Source organism: Stegodyphus dumicola, chromosome 5 (assembly GCF_044657685.1).
Source record: "Stegodyphus dumicola isolate Sdum_Otavi_A_Nest chromosome 5, ASM4465768v1".
NCBI lineage: Eukaryota > Metazoa > Arthropoda > Arachnida > Araneae > Eresidae > Stegodyphus > Stegodyphus dumicola.
In genome coordinates this window covers 192,765,699-192,792,984 of record NC_140772.1, presented here as the reverse complement: position 1 = coordinate 192,792,984, position 27,286 = coordinate 192,765,699, and positions in this window count along the sequence as shown.

Here is a 27,286-nt window from a genome sequence, read left to right as displayed (position 1 = left end):
AAAGAAGGCGTTATCTTTGTTTTTACGAAGCTTACTTTCTCTAGATTGACAACAAATCCACTATTCTGCTGTTTCAAATGTAAACTAACATTGCCGGCATTACAAAAGGCTTAACAACTTTTAAATTGTTAATAATTCTAAAAATATCGAATGCAAATTTACTAAAGGCATAAACACCTTAACCGGAAGATAAGAACAACATACGTCAATCATTTTTTAATCAAAAAGTGTCCAATTTACAAACATATAAGAATAAAGAAACTGAAATTACTGAGCCGAGTAACAGATTGGATATATTTGTATATATATATATACATATATTTATATACTTTTGGTGCTGCCGATTGCAACCAAAATACGAGGTCCACATCTGCATGCTATAGCAATCCTATGTATAAAATTTCAATGTTCTGAGGCTACTCGTTTTTGCGTTATGCGAGATATGTACATACATACGTACGCACAGACGCCACGAAAATTTCTCTTAAGAATTCATTTTAAATCAGTTTTTATAATTTTTTTGGGGGAAAAGAGTCCTTTATTCTGTCCTTACGTACGGATGTCACGCAAAAATATCGTTAAATTGCATTCGATAACTGTCAAAATGGATATTTTCGTTGAAATATGATTCCTGAAGCTTTTCTCGATTACAGTACTTCCTTTTTACTTCGTACAAGGAAGTAAAAATACTCTGTACTACGAAAAATAAAGTATAAAATGGTATAGCTAAATATATACCATTTTATTTTACAAAATAAATAAATATAGTATTAAGAATATAGCGCTACTATTATTTTCAAACTGTTGTTAAATCCAGCTTCGAATGCATAAAATGAGAATCACTAAAGATGTTTAGTATAAAAAAGCATATTCTGAATAATAGCGAACAGCAATCAAATCGTAAACGCTAAAAATGCTAGAAATCTTTGTTATAGTTTCTGTTGCCAGATACTTACACTCGTAAATGCTCTGGATTTCTAACATCCTCTCATATTTTTCAAATCAGAACTTACATTAAACAGAACAAAAATATTAATCGAAATCAAAAAGTCCAAACCTTTTATACTGTTCAAAAGTTTTTAAAGGTCAAATCTTTCTTTCGATTGTATCGCTCTTCCGAAATGTATTAAAATGGAATATTTTTCCAATTCAATTTCAGAATTTTCTCTCTATTCAAAATGTTGAGGCACCGGGATTAAAGATCTCCTTTTTTTTCTTAGATTTTTCGGAATTGCAGTTATTTTCTGACGCATGGAGTCTTTGTAATGGCCTTAATTGATAACCTTTATCTACTATATTTTTCCCCAAAACATTCTTCATCAGCTCACCAGCGGCCGAGCGGTAAAGACGCTGAACACTGGTAGTTCGGTCCGAATACCGCGAATGAGCAGGCTGCATGCGCGTTTTCGTGGTTTTTCCCATGTGTAACGTGTATACGAGTCAGTTTCGCTTAGAAAGTCCTCCACGAAGGCATCCCTCCCTTTAGGCAGATAGCCCTAGTGTGCTTTGCCATAATTTAATAATCCAATCCAATCCAAAACATTCTTCAACATCTTTAACAAACGTTGCCAAAGACCTGGAGTTAATTATTTTAAGCCGAGTAGCCATGCAATTATTCTTACAATTTTAGCACTGACTTAAAAATCTATTAGCCTGATAAATCGTTGCCAGTTCTGTTTCACTATGTTTCTCATAAAGCTTAGTCAGTCGGTTTTGCTTTCCGATTTCCTTTAAATCTTGCAGAGAAATAACACAAAGCTACTTCTGAGGAACATCGTACAATCAATCTGAAATCTCCTGCTACTGGGATTTTAAGAGTTGTTGGGAAAAGAACTTCTTAACTACAGATTTACTGGTTTCCTATTTCCAGATATATAACTGCATTGTTCTCTTTACTGAGTTTTGAAATTTCTTTCAGTGTGTTTTCAATAAAAACAGACTGAAAGAAATTAATTAAACAGATTAATAATGGTAATAAGTACCATCTAAATCTGAGAGTATATTTATGTAAAGAGTATCAGAAAGTACTTTGTTTCATTACTTACATGCATTATTCTCCTGTGTTTTTGGTTATTAGAGTTTTACACCCTTGTTAAGCTTTACCAAAATTTGCTTAAGCGACACTCAAATGTGCATTTATAAGTATCGAAGTGTGAGAGAGATGGAAACGTGACGCTCGAAGAACAGTTTAATAATAATAAATTATTCAAAGAGTATACGACCTTAAATAAGAACGTTTGCAGCATTACTGTAAATAAAACAGTAAAAAGAATTGTTTAAAACAATTGAATAACATGGTCGCTCATTAAGTTTCGAGGATGAAATAAAGATCGCTTATTAGTTCAGAAAACTCAATGCACGCAAGTATTGTAATGCGTATCTATTTATTTTTGCTTTTAAGTGTCTTCTATGAGCTATCGCATTTACATGAAATAAAGAGGTCTTACACCCTCTTTATTTTGTGTAAACGAAATTCTGCATTATGTTTCACTGAAATGCATTTTAGTATAAACGCTTGAAATCACTAAAATGTAAACTTATCTTTGGCAAACTGCAAGCTTTCTCTAAGCATTTGTAACTTCAAGTTCTTATTAACAATTTTTAGTCTTCACTAATGCCAGTAGTAATCTGCTCATTATACAACGTATTAAAGAATACGGGATTTTCCCAATCATAAGTGCTTAATTTATGGCTAATAAAATAGAATAAAATTAGTCTTGCCCGACTAACATTGCTTTTTCACTTACTTCGAGAAAGAATTGTAATCGCAAAAAAAATCGGATATCATATTTTAACAAAAATATATATTTTTACAGCTCTGTAATCCATTTGAATGACTTTTGAGTGGCATCTGTACGTACGTGCATAATAAAAGACACTTTTCCCCAGAGAAAAAATTGTAAAATATATGGTTTTAAATGGATTTGGAAATGGTTTATAAAATGAATTTAAAATGGATTCATGAGAGATTTTTTTTTCGTGACGTCTGTACGTACGTACGTATCTCGCATAACTCAAAAGCGAAAAGCCTTAGAATGTTGACATTTTGTGTAGGGAACTACTATAATACGAGTATGTAGTTGAGCATCTCTCTTTTTAGCTGCAAATGGGAGGCACCAAAGTCAAAGCAAAGTAATTCCTTAGCAATATTAATAATTGCTACCTTGTATAATAAGTTTAACCCAATATCTAAACAAATCAAAATTTAAATAAGAATTCATGGTAGTACAAACTCGAGAAATAAAAATGTAAAAGGGAAAAATATACAAGATAAAAATATAAAAATTTATCTCCTTTTATTGAAACTCCAATTCAGAACTCATCAGGCGATAATGAATTAAAGCTTCATAAAAGTCGATTAATATGTTTCGAAGACGTGTTTCGTTCTCTTAGTTCATTTGAAATAAAAAACCGAAATGCCACTCTGTTACCCGGCTCGACAAGCTCAGGTTCTGTATTCTAATATGTTAGTAAATTGTGCATTTTTTGCTTTAAAAGTGATTGAATTATGTTATTCTTATGTTCCGCTTAAGTTTTTTATGTCTTTAGTTAATTTTCATGCAATAGTTGTAGTATTATCAACAATCTAAATGTGGTTGCTAAACCTAAATTGGTTATCACATCTAGCAACGGTTCCCGCCAGACGGGACTTTTCTGAGAAACGAGATTCTGGTTTAAACGGGAGAATTCCTAGAAAAAACAGCTCACTGGAAGCGAAGTCTCATCTAGCTATGGAAACGATGTCCCAGCTACGCGAGATTTGAAACTTCGCAGAAAATGTTTCGTCTGCAGATCTGTCCCGGACAGAGATCCACCAGTCAGACGAAAGTTCTGTTTCTGAAGGATCACGCGATCCCAATCCGAGCGATAATCGATTATTCTTTGGCGTTCAAGTATGTTTAGTAAGTAAAAATGGTAACTTTGTTCCGTAGGTTTCGTGGAAATGTGCGGGTTTTAAAAAATGTCCCTTTCGACGTCCAGTCCCACGTAGAGAAAACATATCTGATAGGGACTTAACGAAGCTGTCATTTGTTTACATTTGAAAATCTTAGTAGAATAGTGATTTAAGTCAGTTTGTGCCTCAGCTTCAGTATCTTTTTGTAAGAGGGACGAAAAGCAAACTTTTAGTTCTGTGCACTGAAAAATCTATCTCCCTTCCCGTTGGCCAAATTGCTTGTTTTTCTTTAGGTTGAATTGTAAATATTTTTTTAACTCTTTTAACTATATTTGGTGTTTTAGGTTTTTCTTTATTTTACAATTTTTGCTAAAGATGTTTTGAGTTTTCATGTATTCTTGCCTTGTCACGAAGGGAGAACTGAATTAATTGAATGAGAAATTTATCTCTAATGAAATTCGAGGAAATAAGTTTAAGTGAAATGTAGGGGAAAATGCGCATAATTTAAAATGCCGTTTAAAGAAATCATGAGGTGTTCACATAAGTTATTTAATTGTTCAAAATTTTATTTACTTGCTTATAATATGTATAATATATGCATCTTAAGTAGATAGCACACGTTTCTTCAAAATGATTGATTCAGTTTCAGATTCACATGTGACTCAGTGGTTGAAGTGGTTAGGAGCACTGAACATGCTGGGCTCAGATTTTGGTGATCGAGCAACTATATGAAGTTTTGGAAGTTTTCCCCGTGTGTATCGTTTATATGCGAAAGTTTCCCTCCCTTAGAAAGTACTCCTTCTAAGTATTCCTATCTTTAGGCTATCTCTCGCCTGCTTTTTTTAATCAATTAATCAACTATCAGATGAACTTATTTCTACAGCTATTAGTTTCATAGAAATCAAAATAGAAAATAAATTTTCTATTTTTAGAATGTTATTAAAATACTTATGCGACAAATTTGGTAAAATACTTAAGTAGAATTTATTGTTTCTTTATGAAGTGCTCCTTGACGTTAGATGAATCGCAATGGATAGGATGACTTATGGCTTCATTGCTTGAATTTTCGTAAATTTCAAAATAAAAGTATTTTAATTTGACTCATGTGATCTATATGAGTCTGTATATTCCTTCTTAAATGTATTATATTATAATATGTGGCATTCATATATTAGTAATAGAAATACAGATGTTCACGCAAACGTCATACATACATAGTTTTTAGCCCAAAGGGCGCTAGCCCAGAAGGGTTATTAATTAAGTTTTGGCATTTTGCGTTGAAACCTTCAAATATCGGTTCACTTTTCAAACTGTTGCCACCAAATATTACAGCCCTGCGTTATATTTAAATAAATTAAATAATGAACAATCTGCATAAATGTATGTATACTTCTCTCACTGTGATAAAACCACAGTACCAACAGCCATCAAATTTGAATTTTTGGGCATCTGGAAGTTCTAGTTTGGAATTTGTTTTATTATCTATTTCATATTTTGTAAAATTTTAACGGAGCGAGAAATGGCAACACTGTACGGGAAAAAAAAAAAAAAAAAAAAAAAAAAAACATTTTTATCTCCAGCGAGTGACACTGTGTATCAGAAATTCTAAAGATATGCTCATTTTGAAATTATTTCGCGATACTGCTGTTAAACTGAATTTTATGGTTTAAGTGCGAAGAACATGATATTTAATAAATAAAGGTAGAACACAAAACGTTAATAAAGCGCCCCTTTGGGCGTAATGTAAAAATCTGAAAGCTTTCAGATTCTCCCACCCTGAATCGTGTGTACTTGCTTTTTTTTTAGCATTGGCCACTCCTAAGGCTAGAACAGGTGACCATTTTATTGTGGAGGCATCTAACAGGCAGCCACCGTTACCTTCTATGAGGGGACAGACAAATTACATCCATGCCTTCTTCGAGATTCGAACACGGATCGTTTGGCATCGCAGTCGACTCCCCTAAGCACTATACCATCTGGGCGGCAGATTTTTACAAGTAAGTTTGTCTTATAATGGATTTTGGATGTTTACACCTAGCACAGCAAACTTTTCTACTACGGATATATAATAACGTAAGAAATAATCTTTAACTACAGGAAAAATAGTCCTCCAATCATTATGCAGTTTAACGATAGGGCATATATCAAATTAGTCAAGATTCGTCTTCGAATCTTAAAACCACTAGCAATTATATCAATAATTAAAATGCTGTTCCTTAGATATGTTGAATAATCAATTACTCAGAATAACTCTGATTGCAAATCACAATCAATTAAGGAGATTCGTTTATCATTTGTATAAAAGAATGCTAAATAGATGTAAAAAGTCAATTTTTTAAACAACTTTCCTCCCCAGTAGTGTTTATGTGACTGCAAGCAGTGAATCACATCGTGAAACAACATGTCAAGTTTTCAAAATGCCAATTAAAGTGAAACTTCCCCCTTTGCTTTATAATAGTGGACAGAATGTGGAGGAAAGTAGTATATTTAATGAACATGCTCTTGACCAACATTACCAAAATATTGCATTTTAGCTTGTGTGACGCATTTTCCTCGTTTTTCTGAGCGCCTGAAAATTTATAAAATCCATTTTGAACCAGACTAACGAAGTACTCAGCAATAGATAGATCATTCTGAGTTCTGTTTTCCTTGGCATTGTCTAAAGAGCGTTTAGCAATAATAACATATCGTGTTCGCTAAGGCAGTTGGGGTGAACTGATTGACAGAATACTGAGAATTGAGTCCGCCGGGCGACTCATAAGGGGGGAGGCGAATGAAAGACAATTTCTCATTTTCGGGCCTTTAAAAAGTTTAGTTATTTGCCGTTGATCTACTATGACGAAAATGACAATGTCATGACTAGAAAAGTCGAAAATATTGTGAAATTCGCTGTCGCAAGGACTGTTTGCGACAAAATATTGTTCGGACTTACACGCTAATCGTGTCACATTTCATTTTGTTTTTCTTAAGAATTATGTATTTGAGAAAACTACAAGAGCGCCGTTGATATAAAATATAAAATGTCAGTAAATATGTAACTGCTTTAAGAAACAATGAACAGCCATTGTTATTTCCATGCTTAAGTAGTCTGCGTTTAAAATTGCAGTATTTTTAAACACAGAATCCTTAAATCACCGATTTAGTACGTGTTGCAATATTTTCATATTACAGTAAAAAAAACGGGATTGGTAATGATTAAAATATATTTAACTGCTTAAAATTAAAGATCTCTTAAACAGCAATTACTCAAATTAAAACTGTAATGTAAAGTTATAGATACATTAGGTATTTTTTGGAAGCAGGCAAGATGAAAAATTAGCAACGCCTTCGCCGGTAATCGAACCACGGACCTGTGAAATACCGGCCCAGTATGCAGAACAACTACAGTGCTTTGGTAACTGAATAGCACAATTAAAAAGGCTAACTCTTTAAATTACTACAATACTGATATAAATCTTAATATGAAAAATATGCAAAATTCCTATGATATACTCTTTATCTAACAGGTTAGGTAAATAATTGAATACATTATTTACTTCTCTGTATCTTTCCAACTTTCATTGGAAAGATACAGAGAAGATTAACACAGCCTCTGTGCAAGAATTACCACTATATGCTTAATCTTTAAAATCAGATACGTCTTATAACATTGTTAACTATAGACGTAATTCATGAATTTCAACAGACTTACATAAGGCTTGTTTCTTTTTCTCTCCGAATAGAAATAATTCTGTTCAAAAAATATTTCCCAGTCGTATTTTCTACGTGGAAAAGAACGCTGCTAGTTAAGGCTGCGCATTTCAAGGTATTCATTCTTAATGGACGCCGCGACATCTTATTATTGTTAAGTCTTAATTTCAATTTGAAATTAGGACTTAATTTTACCAAGCAGGCGCGCTGCGGCTATTTTACATACAGCCAGCCTTCTCGTAGTTTCTACTTGAAATGAAACCTAATTCTTTATTCGAGGGCTTATTCGAGAGTCTATTCAGACTGTCAAGTTCCCTACAGATTTTATACCAACAGATACTCATTCAAAGAAGTGGATGAGGCGAATCCCCCTTGAAAGCCCCTCTAACACTCACATATCAGTCAGATTCTAATAATAACACAGCGACACATTCTGCAGAAACTCAACAAAATTATGGGAAAACTAAAACATTACGAGTTGAAATCTGCCAAACAGAATAACGCAAGACAAGCCGAATATAATCAGCATCCACAATGTATTGAATAAAACAACAGACTATACATCTGTGCAATTCAATAAAATAAGAATTTGCTGAGATGAACATATACTGCGGAACATATCGTTTAGCAAATACCCAACTGTGATGTCAGAAATATAACAGTCTCTTGCCCAACAATAGCCTATCATCTCACACTCAGTAATTCATTCTCAGCAATGACAGCTAATGACTCCACGATGGGGTTAATTCTAAAGACGATTAGTGTGCTGGGGCGTTACCTGTGCGATCTATGGTGAAGTCTGCTATGCACCACTCATTTCTTCTACCTACCTACTTACCTACCTTCCTCGCGATTTTAAATAGACTGTCCTAGGTGCATCTTTCTCCGGGAACTTAATTCTTTCCTTAAAATGTTTCCTTTTAATCCGCATGTCACTTTAAAATATATTCTTCCATTTTAATTCGAATTCAAAACCTACCTCCTTGGGTGGGCAGATTATTTACCGAAAATCAGATAATTATTTATGACATTTGACTTGAGTATTTGGATTTTGTTGAACAAGCTTTAAACTTCTGTATAATAATAGTATGGCTGGGAGTCTGATTACCATCAAATCAAACTGTTATTTATGTATGTGTAGCTTAATCTTATATTTTTTGTAAGAGCTTAATCAGTATATTCTTAATAATATTAAAGAATTATCAGTAGTTTCTTAATAGCTGTTACAAATTACCTTTAAGAACGTGCAGTTTAAGAGCAACACAATACATACATACTTCAGTAGTTATGAAGAATGTACAAGTACTTCTTGATGACAATCTAATGCAGCAACATTACTAATTTACTATTTATAATTTGAGCCATAATTTCCACTTTTATGACTAAAACATATTTTTAATTATATTACTGTGCACCATTTTTCGTATTAAACGCTTAATCACAATAATAGTTATAAAATATTTGACAACCGAAAATATGTTAATCAAATGCTAAAAGCTTGCTTTGTATAGCCGGCAACAGTGGGCATTAATTTTGTTCGAAGAAAGAAGCAAACATGTTTTTGATTTTTTTTAACTATTTCAACATATTTCGATTTCCAGAATTCGAAACTTGCATATCATAATTTAAATAAAAAATTTGTGGAACATATTTTCAAGAAAAGTGTTCAGAAAAATTAGCAATATTCTAATTATCGCTTAGTCAATACATCCGACCTGTGAGCCATTGCTTGATTCTTTATCAGATATCTGCCTATCATTTTCCTTCAGTTTTTGATCATGTAGAAATGGTCTTTCTACTTAATTATCTTGCTGCAATGAATCCATCTTCCTTCGTTTTATCCGAGCATTTTTTTTTCTTTTGAAATTAACAAAATTAATTCAAATAAAATATTACTACTGTTTTTTTATCGTTTGTATTCCAGTTAATAACTCCATCTTCTACTAAAGTTCTAGGAAATTCTGAATAAGTGGGCACAACTCGATTCGGTACTTCATTAACGTATTGGGTCTAATATAGTAACTGGATGTTAATTTCTGTCAGAAAGAAAAGTTATGTCAGAAAGAAAACTGTTAAGATAACTCGAAATAATATTTTCATGTTTCAAAACGTAACATCGTATCACAAATGCAACATTTTTGCCCAATTCTTGCCTATTTATTCTCAATGGCTTACTTGAATAGTATGCCTCATCTTAATTCCATCTACGTTTTCACAAAGGTTGAAAAGTTGGCATTACTTGCATCAAATTTAGCAATAACTTTCAGTTCTTTACTGTTTCAATGCATGGATATCCATTTAGCTGCAGTTTTTAGTTTGATATCAAAATACTTTTTGCGCCCGTATAAGTTTCAGTTCATGATTCTGGATTTCACTGTTTTTATTACTGACTTTAATAAGAAAGAGACCTCAAGTTATACTTCCTAACAATTTCTTTAAATTTCCAACTGTCCTTTACATTTACAACTACTGTCACAGCCTTCTCTTCTGATCTTTTCAGGTTCCCCTTCCTCGTTTCAAATTTTTCTTAGGTTTTAAATATATCTAATATACACTTTACTTCATTGTGTACTTTTCTTTATAGTACTCAATTGCCTAAAGTAAACAATCGGTTTTCGCTTTGACCTGAGAGAACATGGAAACAAAGGGACAATTTTTGCACCCGGAAAAAAAATAATAAATAATTTCTAGAATATACTAGACATGCACATGACGTGAACGAAACCTTCTTTTGTTTCCTTATTAACTAATAAAATAAAATCCTATATTTAGAAACGACAAAATTTAACCACATATTATATAACACATATTTAATATGCTTTCAAATATCTCATTTTTGGAGAATTCTGTAACATTTTAGGAAATTATAAATAACAGCATATATGTAACTCATTGTGCCTTGAGTTTTGCTCTGTTTTAGTCTTGAAAAAGTACGTTTCAAGCAATACTTAACAACATAAAAACAGATCGAACATAAAAACTGAAAAATGACTTCCAATGACGATTAACGATTTCAAGCGAGTTTCAAAAGTTTAAACGGACAAATTTTTAAATTTCAAAACAAGAAGCAGTAGAAAATCTGGTCCAATTATACTGTGTAGCAGATTCTCTTCGTCGGGGTCTTTACTCTTCTAATTTTTAATGTTAAGCTGAATTCCTCATTTGCATTCTCAAAGATTAACTCACTTGACATTGTTCTTTTTACCATCAAATATCTTATTTTTTATTTTTACATTCCACGGATTTTTCTACTTTTTTATTTTTTATGCGTTTGTTATTAAAACACTACAATTTTTAAAATACCTTTGGGATTACTTTCGACGTTCAGCCCTTCAAATGTTTTCGTTCTGCAAACTGCAAGAAAGAGGTGCATAAACTCACTTTAATCAATTGTCGGGATGAATGTGAAAAGCATTTCTAATCTACGAGATCACATCTACTCTACGGATATATAATCCAGGTATTTCACTATTTTTATTTTGCAATTAATTTACTTGCATGACAACAGTTGTTTAAACTTTTGTACTGCACCGTGTTTATTGTTGATTCTGAAAGTTTTTTCTCATACTTACTTTAAAAGTTACATTTCAAGCAAATCATACGTTAGGGTAAACTCCTCTTAGTGCTTCAGAACACCTGCTTTATTCTTTTACATTTTTATTTGTTTTTAAGCTATCCTTAATGTCCTACTAATTTTATAGAATTTATTTTATATTACTTAGGATTATATTTATGTACTAGACAGAATTTTTATTTGCAAAACGATTGTTGTTTGTTATTCAGACTCAAAATGGTCAGCAAAAATGTTTTAATTTTTAACAAATTTATAGTTTTGATGCTGTTACACTGTCAGTTCTTTTTGAAAAATTAATACACCCACTCCAGCTTGTAGGATTTCGACTCATAAAGACAAAAATTTCTATGATTAATTTTCTATGGTTAATTGAAGTATTAAATTCTAAATTATAATTTATGCCATCGTCACTTCATAAACAGGTCGATTAATTTATTTTTATCGTTGCGCCAATGCCCTGACGACGAAGGGAAGTTTTTAAATATTTTTTTTTTTATTCTTTTTACTGTTTTCATTTTTGGTTTATGCTGTTGTTGCTCCTTATCGGTCAGTTTGTCACTGTGTTTCTTGACTTTGAATCTAATAGTTTGTTTCGGGTTGAATATGGATGGATTTGAAAGTTTTATCTTCATTTTATTATAATTTTGTATTCTGTCTCTCTCTATCTCCATATGATTCTTATTTTAGTGAAGGTGAATTTTTTTTTAATTATTACTCGAAGGATGTCTCCTTTTTACGTTAACTGACCCGTATGTACTTTTTTCCAAATGAAATTTAATGCGTATAGCTATTTCCTGTTTGATTTCTTTACACATGTTTATGATTCCGCAAAGTGAAGTATTTTTTCAAGCTTTGCAGTGGATTAAAATTTCATGAGGAAAATGTGTATAGCTTTGTAGCAACTGAAAATTAAGGAAATTTTAACACAATTTGTCCTTGGTTTAAACTACAGTTTAGAGAGTGAATAATGCAGGAGCGTATACTATCTTTCCTAAAATGCATGGTGTTAAACTCTGAACTACAGTTTAGAGAGTTAATAATGCAGGAGCGTATACTATCTTTCCTAAAATGCATGGTGTTAATCTCAAAATTTAGAAAACATATAATATAATGAATGAGTACTAGTATTTCGCATAAAGCATATTCAGAATTTAGATAATGTATAAAATTATAAAGCAAAAATGATAAAAGTCTAAAACTAACCAGCTTTCGATTCCTCTGAGTATTATAAAGTTACTTAACATTTAACAAATAATTTACTAAAGAATTATTTCATTTACGGAAATAGAAGTACAGAGCTGCGACTTAAGATACAGTCAAAAATTTAAAAATAACTTTTAGAGCACACTTATCCGAATTAATATTATTTGAATATGAATTCTGCCCTTCTATTTGAATAGTAAATTCTTTTATCAAACTCTTCGTAAAATGAGGAAAATGCATAATATTCATAAGAAGTTGTTTCTCAATACAATAATATAAGTGAGCTTGATGTCTCTTGTGATTGTGTTGCTCTAATATAATTATTAATGGTTCTCAATGCTGAAAATTATCTGTCCACAGATATAATTGCAGCTAGTACTGATAGAATTAGCAACGATAGTTTCTAAGTCTCATTGGTGATGCTATAAATATTGTTGGTATTGATATATGGTGTTAATTCATGTGCAGGTTTATTTTAAAACTCGGCAGAAAAATATAAACTCGTTCTTAAGCTTTACAACATAAAAGAGTTCTCTATATGGACTGGCACTTAATACATTTAGTAATATTTTGGGGGAAATTAAGCCTCTTTATTTAAAAGGACATAAGCTCGGGTTTAATAAGAGAACTAAATCTTTCGGATATTTGATTGGATGTATCAGTGGTTTCAAATTCAAGTTGCCCGCGGGCCGCATTCGCGATCTGTAAACAGCTGATGGGTCCCAATTTTTTTAACAAAATAAAAAAATTTGTATTAGCAAAACTTTTATAAAATATTTTTAATAAATTTGAAACTTTTAAGTATTTTTCATAACATTAGTAAATAACAATATTCGCAAAGGAAAAAAATTAGACACATTTATTTTCCATCTGAAATCTAAAATTTGGTACATGTTTGATATATTTGTAGCATACACTTTGTAATTCAAACATACTGACAGCTAAATATTAAATGTTTAACCTGGCGTTTATTTAAAATAGTTCTGATAGGCTTAATTGATCATTAAACTCCTTGCTTTAATTTAAACTGCAATAAACAATGACAACTTTCTTACCTTTTCAGGATAAAAAAGTCATACATTCAGTCAAACATTAAATCGATTAATGAGCTTGTGATAGATTCCAAATATGGCAGTTCTCCTTAAGATCTTTAAAAAAATGTGTTTATTATATATATTTATTTTATAGACGTTAAAAACAAAATACAGACATTACCAGTGTAAGGTATTATTTTTTCTCTCCATTCAGCATGTTTTCGTGGTGTAATGGTAGCACACTCGGCGCGTAATTGAGAGATCCAGGTTCGAGTCCCGACGAGGGCATTGCATATTTTTCACATCTCCTGCTTCAAAGAATAACCTAATGACTCTAAACCAGATAATATTAAAAAAATTAATAACTTTTTAATGACTCGTATACGGGTTATTACAAAATCAGGTTTAAATTTTAGGTATAGCAACGTTTGAAAGCGACTTGCGAATAATTTTCTTGTACTTTTTTCTGTAGTCTAGTTACTTGTCCTACCAAAACTCCTGGTATATCTTATATCTGTCCAATATATTTTGATTGAAAATTAAATTCTCTTTCAGATTTGAAACATACTTACATAGCGATTTAAAAGAACGATCGGATTTAAATTTGAGAAACCTATAAATAATCTTGAGACTTCCATTTATCACTAACATATCTGAGATGTTTAGATAACATCTCAGATACTGCTTGAGTCTGCTTGAGTCTGTTACTGCTTGAGTCTGTTGTTTCATCTGGAACAGGATTTCTCAACTGAGGGGAAGAGCGAAATTCCCCTGGTTGAGTTTCATACTTTCAGGGGGGTATGCAGTCATTCTTTTATTTAGTTTTTAAGTATTAACTATCCAGTGTTTTTTGAATTATTTATTGTGCTTCAAATTTCTAGACAAATACTCTGCGTAGTTTTACACTGTCAAATTGAACTCTGAAAGAAATACTAATTTTGCCTTGTTGCACAGTATAATGTAAACTTCGAAACAGAAAAATGACGTTGGGCTTATTAAAAATAGCAATCGATTGTTCAAGGGTAAACTGCTAATATTCTCTTCTTATACCACGACAGCTTGATAGAGCGCGAAATTCTTCCAGTCCCTCCCATTGCCTGGAGGAGAGATGGCTTAGGCAGAAATTCCCTTTGCCTATGCAAAGTATTTCTCAATTGATGCAGACGCTTATCAAGCACAGATATTCCTGCTAGATGAAAGATGGGTGAAAAGACATAGGAATTTATCCAAGACTCCATATTCACATCAGTATTTTCTCGAATAACTGGTTGCATTTAAAGGCGGTTAGGAATGTCTATCTTTCCGTTCCTCTAGCTAGGGATTCTACCAGAGCTACTAGACAGTCGAAGACAGCAGCTTCTTGCTAATAGTCTTGGTTTTTTATTTTAAGTTATTTATTTCAGTTTAAGTCACAAATTCGGAAAAAATATAATTAGCCCAGAAGTGCAATTAGTCTCCAAACGGCATTTTGCATTGGCTCACTATAAACAGTTGTGCCACAGTTTAAATTGTTGCTACCAAATATTACCGCTTTGTATTATATTAAAAGAAAATAATGATGAAGAAACTTCATGAATGTATGTACACTCACTTCCAAAAGTTAAGCACGAAGATGTAAAATGCAAAAAAATTACTAAATACTGCTTTGATTGACACAAAATTCGGCAGGAAAGTAGCATATATATTCATGCATGAAACAAAATCAATAATTAAATACAGAAATGAAAACAATATTAAATTTCTGTAAGTTTTCAAGTAATGACATACTGGAGACTTAAACAGAATTATGTATAAAGTGAAAATAAACAGCATAAAATGAAAAAAAGAACATTAATAGGGTATGCGATTCCCCCCCCCTCATCTGTATACAAAGTTTACACCTTGTGACCATGCTTTCAATTAGGTGGTCAACCACCACAGAATTAAGCAATCGCCATTCTTCTTGTAGAGCACTTCCCAGCTCAATAAGAGTGGCTGGAGGTGGGAAATGTGAGGATACAGATTTTCAAAGGGATTAATGTCGGGCGAATATGCTAGCCACGCCGTACGCGCACTATCCCTTCACTCTCCAGGTAGTCATCGACGATGTCAGCTCTATGAAGACGTGCGTTATCGTCCATTAAAACAAAAGTAGGGCCAACTGCTGCAGCGTACAATCTCACAATGGGTTCTAGGACTTCATCTCGATACCGGACAGCCGTCAAAGTACCCCGTTTAAAGATGTGCAGGTCGGTGCGGTATCCTAATGAAATCTCTGCCCACACCATAATGCTTCCGCCTCGGAATGCGTGTTGTTCGGTGATGTTTTGGGACTGATTGCATGTTCGTTGTTCACGCCATATCCTTATACGCTTGTCATCTGGCTCCAGAGCCAATCTTGACTCATCAGTAAACATCAATCAGACACATTCTAATTGACATGTTCCCGGCACCACTGTAATCGTGCCCCTCTTGATTGGACGGATAGAGGAACACAAACTCGAGGTACCCGAGCGTACAGTCCACTCATATGTAATCTTCGGCGTACAGTAGCTGCAGATATCGCCTTACCAATGGACGCTGTAACCATAGATGTCACACGTGTGGAGGTCGCTCTGCAATTCCGCTTGGCTACAATAGCAATATATTGATCTTCTGTGGGGGTTGTAACCCTTGGGCGACCGCCTACAGGTCTTCGGACAACTGTCTGTGTGGTTTGGAATTGTTTCCATAAACGTGAATTTACAGAATGATGAACGCCGAAGAAAAGAGCAACATCTGCGATCGACTATCCTGCTTCAATGCGCCCCACATCACGCCAGCGCTTAGAATCTTCCATTCGTCTTCTGGAAGTCATAGAAACACGTCTGTCTTGAAAAAAAAATTGTACGAAAGTTTCAAACACCTTCTATCAGCACTTACAATCAACTTCTGTAACCCTTCATAAAGCTGGCTTCTTATAAGACTGCCTTTTTTGCACATTTCTTGACATGAAAGCGCGATTGGCTGTTACCTAACATATTTGCATACTTCCATCTACCTCTGCAGCGAATGGCATCCTCTTCAATTCTGACTGGCTTCCAGAAATTAGCATTTTTCTCTCCGTGCATAACTTTTGGAAGTGAGTGTATATTTCTCGCATTGTGAAAAATCAACGGTGGCTGTCTAGGATTACGGAATAACGTAATTCTTCACACGAAAATGTGCACATGGAAGCCCGAATTTTGAACTTTGAATTTCTTTTTATTATCTATTTCACATTTTGTAAAACTTTAAAGAACTCTTGATTAAGGAACTCTGAGATTTCAAAATGAGCAATGGCAACACTGTGCGGAAAAAGCATTTTTATCTCCAGCGCGCGAGACTGTGTATCGGAAATTTTAAAGATATGCTGTTTTTAAGTATTTTTGATATTGCTGTTGAACTGTATGATTTACGAACTTTATGATTGATGGTTTAAGTGCAGAAAACATGATACTTAATAAATGATGGTAACACACAAAACTTTAAAAAAGAGCCCTTTTGAGCGTAATATGAAATCTGATTTTTTTACTTTTTAAATCGTTAAATTTTATGTGAAAAAGAAGCTTTTTAAATCACCAGGAATTTAACTAGTGATTTTCAATAGTTTGCTAGATATGCTGACTGTGATACCACTAAGACACGTGGAAGGTATGTTTTCAACTCATTCCAACCTTCTATTTATATTAGAAAATGAATTTAAAACCTCTCATGCTGCTTCTTCTTAAATAGTTTTTCCTTTATATATTACGCAAAATACAACCAAATAATTTTTTGGGTCTTGCTAGCAAAAAGCGGTGTTTTAGGACAACCAATCTGAAACTGAAAATGATTAAGCCAGGCAATGCCAGTCCTTAATAAATATTTTCTTAAACTTGAATTTTTTTGGAACCTAGTGCGGGATTTACGACGATTCACGATTTTCGACTAAGAATGGCCACACGACTTCAAGATTGACCCTTACCCTTTCTTTTAAAAGAAAATGAGGTGGGCGGTCCAGTTTCGTGTAGATTTCATAAAGATGAAATTGTCTGCAGCCAGGAAGGAAAGAGATCTTCAGTAAGCAAAACAAGTTCATATATTACACTGGTAAACAAAGAAGGGGAAATTCTGCCGAATATGAGCAGTGAACAACCTGTTGTTGAGGGGGAAAATTCTTACTGTTGATGAGGAAGATGTTAACGCGCATTTCATTTGGGTATATGAAACGGAAGCAAATAAGAATGACTGCATTTGAGTTGAGTAACATAAAGTGTTTTTCAGGAGACATATCAGTATAATAAATTGATTTAACTTACATTTACCTGATTTAACTTAAATTTAAGTTAACAAGCCAGGAAGAATTTTAGATTTAGAGAATACGAACTGATCGAGCATTTCAAATAAATTAATTTAAGGATGCATTTTTTTCGTGTTTAGTTGCTTTTTGTCTGCAGTTAATGTCATTTGTACTTAAAAAAGTCTGATGTGTAAACCACATGACTTCCTTGTTCGGAATATTACATTATAAGCACTTTTTGCTGCATTTCATTTAAACTTATTTCCTCGACTTTCATCAGAGACATATTTTTCACTCCATTAATTCTATTCTCAGATCGCGGCAATGCAAAAATATATAAAACGTCAAAATGTTTTCATTAAAGATTGAGAAATTAAGAAAAACATGAAACACAAAATACAGTTAAAACAATAAAAAAACCACTTTTACAATTAAAATTAGAGTTTTTACGTAAAAACAAGCAATTCGCCAGCAGGCAACAACGCAGATTTTTCTCTGCCCACTAGGTAAAAAGATACTGAAAGAGCAGAAACTGAATGTATTATTCTGCTAAGTTTCAAATGTAAACAAATATGGCTGCTATGGTAAAGAAAAATTAGGCTGAGCCTCACTTAAAAAATATTAAATTATTGATAATTCTACAAGTATTGAATGTAGATTAAAAAAGGCATAAAAACCTTAACCGTAAAATAAGAGCAACATACTTCATTTTTAAAACAAAAAATGCGCAATTTAGCAACATATAAGAATTAAAAAAGATAAGCTGACTGAGCCGAGTAAAAGAGTGAGACACATACATATATATATATATATATATATAATTTTTTAGCGACCAATTGCAGCCAAAAAGGGAGGTGTACATATTGTAGCAGTCCTATACACAAAATTTCAACTTTCTGAGGATACTCTTGTTTGAGTTGTACGAGATACATACATTCATTCGTAGGTACGTACGTACACATGCCACGAAAATTAATGCAAATTAAATCTTCTGAATCCATTTTAAATCAGTTTTATAATTCGTTTTGGAAAAAGAGTCCTTTATTCAGTCCTTACGTATAGATGTAACACCAAAACATCGTTGAATTGCCTTCGACAGCTGTCATAATGGATATTTTCGTTGAAATATGATACCCTAAATTTTTCGTGATTGCAATACTTTCTTTACTTCGTACAGTAAGGTGTAAGTAATAAAGAGTGATTGTACAGTAATTAGTAAGTAATCGGAAGTAATAAGGAGGACTTTATGTCATCTGAAATTTCACTGACTTCTTCCAATGTATTTGATATCGAGTATTTTCCTTTCAACTGCGATTTTTTTGTTGACGTTTGCTACTCAGCTCTCTTATGTGTAATTTTTTTTATTTGATATGAAGTCGATGCTTCTTTTCCTTCAATCTCTGAATTCCCGTTAAGTTTGCGAGTGAGTTTCTGCTATTTGAGGTCAGTCGTTGAAGATAACATGCTTTAATTGTATTGCTTTTTAGTCGTGGCGCTAAGAATAACTTTACACCATTTATAATTTTTTCATTTGAAATTGGGATCTAAAGACGAATTTTTAAACATTTTAAAGTTTTTAATTTGCATTAATTTTGAAAGTGACTTGCAAATTTTTTGCCTGCATTTGAAACTGGAGTTAATTTTTGCTCATATTTTTTTAATTTTAATTTAATTTTATTGGTTTTTGCATTTCTTATTAAAAATGATCTTTTATTTGTATATTTTTCTTTTGTATTTCATACAGAAGAAAGTTTTCTTTCGTTTGCAGTTTTTTCATTTATGTTAGCAACTGTGAAGACTCCTTTTCATATACGTTAAATTAGTAACAATGACTTTCTTCCACTTGCTTTCAATTAGAAACGATGACTTTCTTTCCTTTGCATGTGATGCTGAAGAAGATCTTTAATGTCTTTTGGTTGTAGTTAATATTAAGAATGACTTTCCATTTGCATCTGTTTATAATGAAGATTATTTAAAAAATAAATATATTGGTATTTCATGAAAATTCAAATTCGTAGCACAGAATGTAGGTTCATGGAGACAAATAGTGGTTACTTCAATAATGAACTGAACTATATGCTGTCTATAGAAATTAAGTCTAAAAAGGCAAATATTCCATTTAATGTCAAACCTTGAAGACCAAAAAAAGGCCTCTAAACATCTATAGCTATACATTTTCACCCACAACAATAAACTTCAGTTAAATCTGTATAATTTATTTAGTAAATTTATTTCAAATACTGGCGATGAAATCTGAATGGCTATGTTCAGTTATGAATAATTATTTATAATGACATAATTATAAAAACGTAAATTATTTTTAATCTAAAATTTTCAATAATAAAAGCATACTTTTTTCCTTTTTGAATTTTATTTAGCTTAATCTTCTCATTTTTAATAACAATTCATTATCATTAATTTATAATTGATTGAAGTTGATCATAACATTGATTTTTTTTAATTAAAAAATTATTCTGTTAAAATTTTCTTGCAAAAACTAGTAAGTATACATTCTAAGATTAAATGATGATTAATATTTTTTAGTTAAATTTTCGACATTTTATAGTACTGCTGCGTAGTTTTCTGTTGAAAATAATAGTTTAGCTCGAAAAGTTTCAGTCAACTACAGTCTTCAACTATATTTTGAAGATACAGTGCCCGCTTAAATTCATTAGTTAATAAACTCAGCTTATTACGTTCAAATTTCCAGCAACTACAGCAAATACATACTAAACAACAGAAAAACCGCCATTTATTAAACTCATCTCCGCCACTAATAAAACTCAGATTTATCAAAAAGCTGATTCTTCAGTGACAGACTATCCTACTTGTACCTACGAAAGCTTTTCTTAGTTTATCCATTCAACGTTATTGTGGACCGTCGCTTTATTATTCAGGTATGTAGTATTTCAATAAAGTGGGCTTGACTGAAATTTTTCAATCCCTTCGTCCTGTACCTGTGGTGCACGGAGCTAATTGTCCACACTTGATTTCAAAGGGGCAGAATTTCTTCTTTTAAAACAGCAATCCTATAGATCAGCGGTTCTCAACCTTTTGCATAACGCGTACCATCTGAACAAAAATGGAAAAACTTAGTACCACCACTACATTTTAAAATTTTTGAAATAAATAATAAAAAAATATCTGAAAACTTTCAGACTTTATATTACGCCCAAACGGACTTTTTTAACGTTTTGCGTGTTACCTTTATTTATTAAATATCATGTTCTTCGCACTTAAAAAACATAAAATTCAATTCAACAGCAATATCACAAACTATTTAAAACATGTTACGTTTACAGAGAGTTATAAAAAAGTGCATTAGTGTTTCTTAGCATTATCTACATTTTCAGTCTTTGAAGCAAAAGGAAGAGATAACTGCAGCCTGAAGAAAAAGCAAAGAAAGCATTGGTCATACTTGTAATCATGAAGTGGCAGATCGACTACATAGGCAGAGGGGGCAATCTTTCTACTGGCTAGAAATATAAGTTTTAAAATTTGAATAAACCACTAGAAAAAACTTGGTCCCAACAATTAAAAAGACAGCACTGTTATTGATAAAAGCAGAAACTCTAGCTGTTTAAAAGGAAGCTGTTTGAATCAAGAATTCACCTTTAACTTACCATAACAACAAGAATTCGAAGGTGACAACTATTATTTTACTGATTTTTCTTTCGAAATCAGATAGAAAACTGAAAAATGAAAACATAGCTTTAACTGTTCAGCACACACACATTTCTGATCTCTTTCTAAAAGTCATATGTGTCTCTTTCTGTGTCACATTAACTTATAAGGTATTTCTCCTGCCTTCTTAGTATACCTTCGTAGTGTAGTGGTCTGCACGCTGGGCGCGTATTCCAGAGATCCGTGGTTCGATTCCCGGCGAAGGCGTTGCTCATTTTTCATCTTTCCTGCTTCCAAAAAATCCTAATGTCTCTACATACTTAATTAAAATGTGACATTTATACGTGATTTTTATTTCTGACAACATTTTATTTATTAGCAGTGATGTCCTCTTTCAAATACAATATTTTTCGTGGTATATACAGGTAGATCACTCCTTCAGTATGTTACATAAATAAGACCTAAACTTTTCCTTCAGCATAGAGTCTGTGGAAGGCGCACAGCTACATGTCCCTCTTCTTACATCAACACAAAAACTAAGAGTTCAATATCTATTCAATATCACGTTCTGTCGAAGTTAAAGTTTTTAAATTTAATGCTGAAACAATTTTTCGTTTTTATGCCTTCGTTAAATTAGAAATCTCAAACTAAATAAAAATCAAATTAAAAATCTAAGTCTCAGAATTTTGCCATTTGCATCTTCGTATAAAGCACCAAAAAAATCTTTTAAATAAAGCATTTATGAAATTTAATAATATTATTTTTTATTGTTGTTAAAACTTTTAAAATTTTCTCAGTTTGTTCAATCATACATCTATACACAATTTTTTTAAACTTTTATGTAAAGTTTGAAATAATATATTTAATTATAGCATTATAAATAACAAGAGTATTCTAGGGAAGTAAAGAATTATTATTCATTGCTGAAAACGACTTGAATAATTTCGAACGAAGTTGAATAATTTCATTTGCAACATGTCAATGAGACTAAAAAGATGAAAAAAAGTTTCATAAAATAAGCTCATGTTTAAAATTTATAAAATAAATATTGAACTAAAATGAGAAAAATGATTTAGTCTAATCCGAAGAAGGTATTACGTAATTCTCTTTATCAAATTCATCTACAGATTTATATCCTAGTGTCTAACTAACGAAAATCTTTTAACTGAACCATATTGTCAAAAGTATAAGGTATTATCTTTATAATTTTGTGAAAGGAGTCCTACGGTTTTATTTATCGTGATATAAAATTCCAGAATTTTATAAAGATAATTATTTAATCTCTTGTTCCCAATAAACTATATGATAAATTATTTTTAAATTTTTATCTCATTAATTATTTTATGAGTTTTAGGAGGAAGCTTATTTTCTAAAGAGTATTATTTATATGATAAATCTATTACGAGAAATGAGCAAACTTTTACACTGTAGTCTTCCTTCATTTGCTGTTTTTCCTTGTCTTTTATAATAAGCAGTAATTTCATGAATTTTTAAACACTTTTTAACATAAATTTCACTGTTTCAAAACAAACTTTTTAGAAAGAGAGCTATGATTTAAGATAAAATTTATTTCTCTGATTCTTTATGTCTTGATACTTTATACAATTTTTTCCATTATCATACATATATCTTTATTGTAGCATTACTTATATGAAGGACTATTTTAATACGACAACTGAAAGATAGTCTGGACATTTCAAGAGCATTATTATTAAGCCTCGAATGGTTTTTCTCATTTCCATCTGTGTATTAATGAAACAAACAACATAATGCTGACCCAATTTAAGAGAAACATACTCTAACATTTAGCGAATAATCCATTAATAATTAAGGATCTGCAGCTGTTTTGCTCGCTCCCGAACACGCGGCGTCATTTTTTTAAATGGTTGGTAATTACAAATTACTGCTAACTAGTAACTTTTGAAAACAGCAATGTATGCATGTCATTTTCTCCATTCATTGCTGTTATCAACTAATAACCAGATACAAGTTAACTGTTCAGAATAAGTTAAATATTTATTTCAATTTTTGTTATCATTTTGTGACTTTATTTATGCACATTTCATCACTTTCTTCGACAGGGCTTATATTATAGTTCGCCCGTTAGTTTTTCATGCATGCATTGCTATACACTTTTTTTAATCTCGCCTTGTTTAATTGTATACACAGTAACAGCTTTTTGTATCTTTGCTATGATTCCTTAGAAGTTATAGTTAAATGCCTATTATTTACCAAAAACTGATACTAAATCTGGTAAAGAATTCATAACTTTTTTATTGTGAGTTTAGTTATAGTTATTTTATTTCCTTAACATTCATTATATGAGTTCTTTGCAAATTCTAGATGTTATTTCTCTCAAATCTGAAATAATCTTGCCTTTAATAGGTACAGTGCATAGTTAAAATTAAATTCGCCCTATCCAGTGACTAAACTTATATTTCTTGACAGATCATTTCAGATTCATTATCAGTTATTCATAACAAGTATGAACATTTTTATTTTAAGATATAATTATCTCACTATATTCAATGAAAACAAAAACGCGCTCAGGTACACATTACTCCAGTTAAATAAAAATTTATTACTGTGTTAAACAAAGGGTGAAAATTATTACTTGTGATACTTTAATTCATAGAACTCATACTGCACCTGCTGTGGTTGAAGCATAAATTAGGCAAGCAATAAAATAAATTATCACATAATGCTAATACATAGGTGTTTTCTGTTTTATGTTTGCATATAGTTGGTTTGGTTCTGAATGAGTTCTTCAGCAACGAGGCAGTTCTTGATCGCGAAAGTGTGCAAATTTTAATACGTAATTAGGTTCATATTGTTCATTAAATAATCCATGAACACTTTCAAGATCTGTGTTATAAAAAATATTTTTTCGACATATCCTTTCGATATTATGTGGTTATATTTTATGGTATACATATATTACGTACTTGTGATACATTGCATAAAACTATGTATTTTGATTAGATTGCATAGTTTTACCCTTATGTAACTAAAGACAATTGCATTGTGAACAGTGTGAAATGCTATCGTCGAGACTCGAACCTAGACCTCTCGTACACCTGCTGGAAGAAAGGGGGAAATACCTTATATACCCTCCTTTTAAAGGCCAAGTATGGATTAGGAGACCCAATCGCTATATCCTGGTAGTGATGAATTATCCTCCACAAACTTTTAGTTCGAGCGCCATTGTAGAGTCATTAGGTTTTTCTGAAGAAGGAGATGTGAAAAATGTGCCATGCACTCGCCGGGATTTAAATTTGGACCTCTCTCGAATACGAGTTGTTGATGCTACCGTTACACCACGAAGGCATGCTAGAAAGAGGTAGAAAATACATTATAACGTATTTAATTAATCATTGGAATTTTGCCGAAATTACGAATTTTTAAATTCGTTGGTTTGAGAAAAAACGTTTTTAAAAGTTTTTCACACATGTGGTTTTTGAGAAGAATCATACGATGTATGAAATTTATTACATAAAGGTATAATTTCTATGCAATAAATCTCAAGCATTTATCCTTCAGAAACATATATATTGCTCATTTAAATATTGCATTAAAAACTCATACCAAATATCTGTGAATAAAAATATCAAATAATGCACGCTCCGATTCAGGTGTGCTGTAGAGATATATATATGTAATCGGATATTATTTAAAATATGATATCTAAACTAGTAATAATTATAAATTTTACAGACATTAGGAAGGAAGCGTCATGAAAAATCAGTCGTACCCTACCTAAGTTATCGAATTCAATTTTTCCGGTTACTAAACTGATGCGGTGTCGACAACAGCACATGAAAACCTTACATTCTATTTTTTTAATGTCACTCAACTATGAGTATGTATATTTTTTTAATATTCTCATGAATATTTGACTCCTATTATCAGTATGTTTTGCTCGGTTATGTAGGAGTTGCGGTATTAAGACGGTACATTTTAGCATGCTAACGGCAGGGATTTACGAATGGTAGGTGAAAACTAAACCATTTTAGTGCTGCAACAAAGTAATGCATCGAAGTTATAATATTGCTTCGTGTTGTAGTAATGAAGCTGAGAAACATCTTCTTCCCTTTACATTATTAGCCACGCTATCATTTGGGAAAAAGGTCTTCGGCCATTGTAATGAAGTCCAATTACGCGCCATCCTATAATAATGCAGGTAACAACACCTGGGTCGATAACAGCAATCTCCAGTTTCATGCGAGGTCAACCAGACAAGACCGAAATCATACAGGAACGAATACCCTGGCGCACAAGCCGTACCTGTAACCCTTTGAGGCTTAAGTAGGAGGTGTACGTCCATTAATCATGGCTGCAGTCCTTGAGGTCATCCGTGCGCTATGTTGGGGATTTGAAACTTTTCTCGTGGGGGAGGTGTCAAAGAATGATGAGTAAATGGTTAAAAATGAACCTGTGAAGCACCCCAGGGGTTGGATGTAAGAGGTAGTTGCCTACATCAAACGCCAGCGTATTTTCTGCAAATGAAAATGAAAGAAATGGATGGTTTGTTTGAAAGATCTTTTTTATCAGTGTGCTTATTTCTAATGCTTGCGAAAAGTGATAAATTCTGCCACCGGGGTAATTTAAGGTTTATGTAAAGATTGGATAACTCAGACGTTAAATAACGCCTAAGAGTTTTTTATTTTGCAATACAAAACTGAAATTGCTCTGCAAAATAAAAGAAGTTATACGTAGGGCTATAAAATATAACATTAGCAGACGAAACGTTTGTATCAAAAATAGGCTCAAATATTCCAGAGTTTTACATTAAATAGTTGAGGTACTTTTTAGTGGTAATATTTTGCAAAACTAAGTATTTTCAACTAGTTTTTAATGTATTTGTCTTAGATTTGGTTAATGGATTAAAGTAAAACACATTAACGGTACCTGGATAAGGATGTTTTCGAAGACTGGCTAAGAGAAGCTAACTCGTATTTATCTTATACTCAAGGGGAAAAAAAAGACGATGCTGCTAACCCTATTCGCTGAGATTTCCCGAAATTCTCCGTGACGACGACGAAATTCTCCGTGTTCCGTGACGACCTTCTGGTGCTCAGGGAATGTTAAATATTCTTTTCTAAGTGCGAATTTATGCGAATGTATGTTACTCTCTCTACTGTTAACATTTCCAGCAATGTTCAGAGTGCAGAGTTCATAGCACAGTTAATCGACAATTTCATTTATGGACTAATTCTAGCAGACAAATTAATCACGCAACCAGAAAAGTAATTTTCTTTTTATCTAAATCGAAAACATGACATTTTAACAAGATAAATTATTCAGCAAGATAATATTTCAATAAGATAAAAATCTGTCATATAAAGTATATGATAAAATTCACTTACATTAGCAATGATTTAAACAGAATATTTTCAATTTTATTTCATTTCGAATTTTTGAAGCAAATTCTTTTTTAAAATTTAGTAAATGAATAAAAATTTTAAGGGATTCATATTTTAATGATTGCCCAAAAGGGTTCTTCTAAAGTTTAATATGGTTTATCAATAGAGATTATCGATAGAGATCGCCGGGTGAAATAGCGAAACATTTTATAGAATATCTAAATAAAAATGCAAATATGCATTTAGACTAACATGGCAACATTATATATCTTCTGTATATTTAAAGCAAGAAAAAATATTTAATGTTTTTAATTAGATACATATGAATTAAATACATTTTTATTTAGATCAATCAAATTAAAAAATAAAAATAAAATATTCTTAAGAACTGCATCTATTTCTTTAAATAGTTTAGTTTGTTAAGTAGTAACATACAGATTAAATACGAAAGAATACTATCTTAGGTTTTTCCGAATAATAACAGACTCGAATGAAATGTAAAACAAACCAACATCGTGTTTCGAGACTAATAGACTTTTTGAGCTAGTAATTGAGTCATTTCTCCACTAAATAATGTAAAATTAACAAAAAGATAAAATTGCATATTATATTAATTAGAATTTC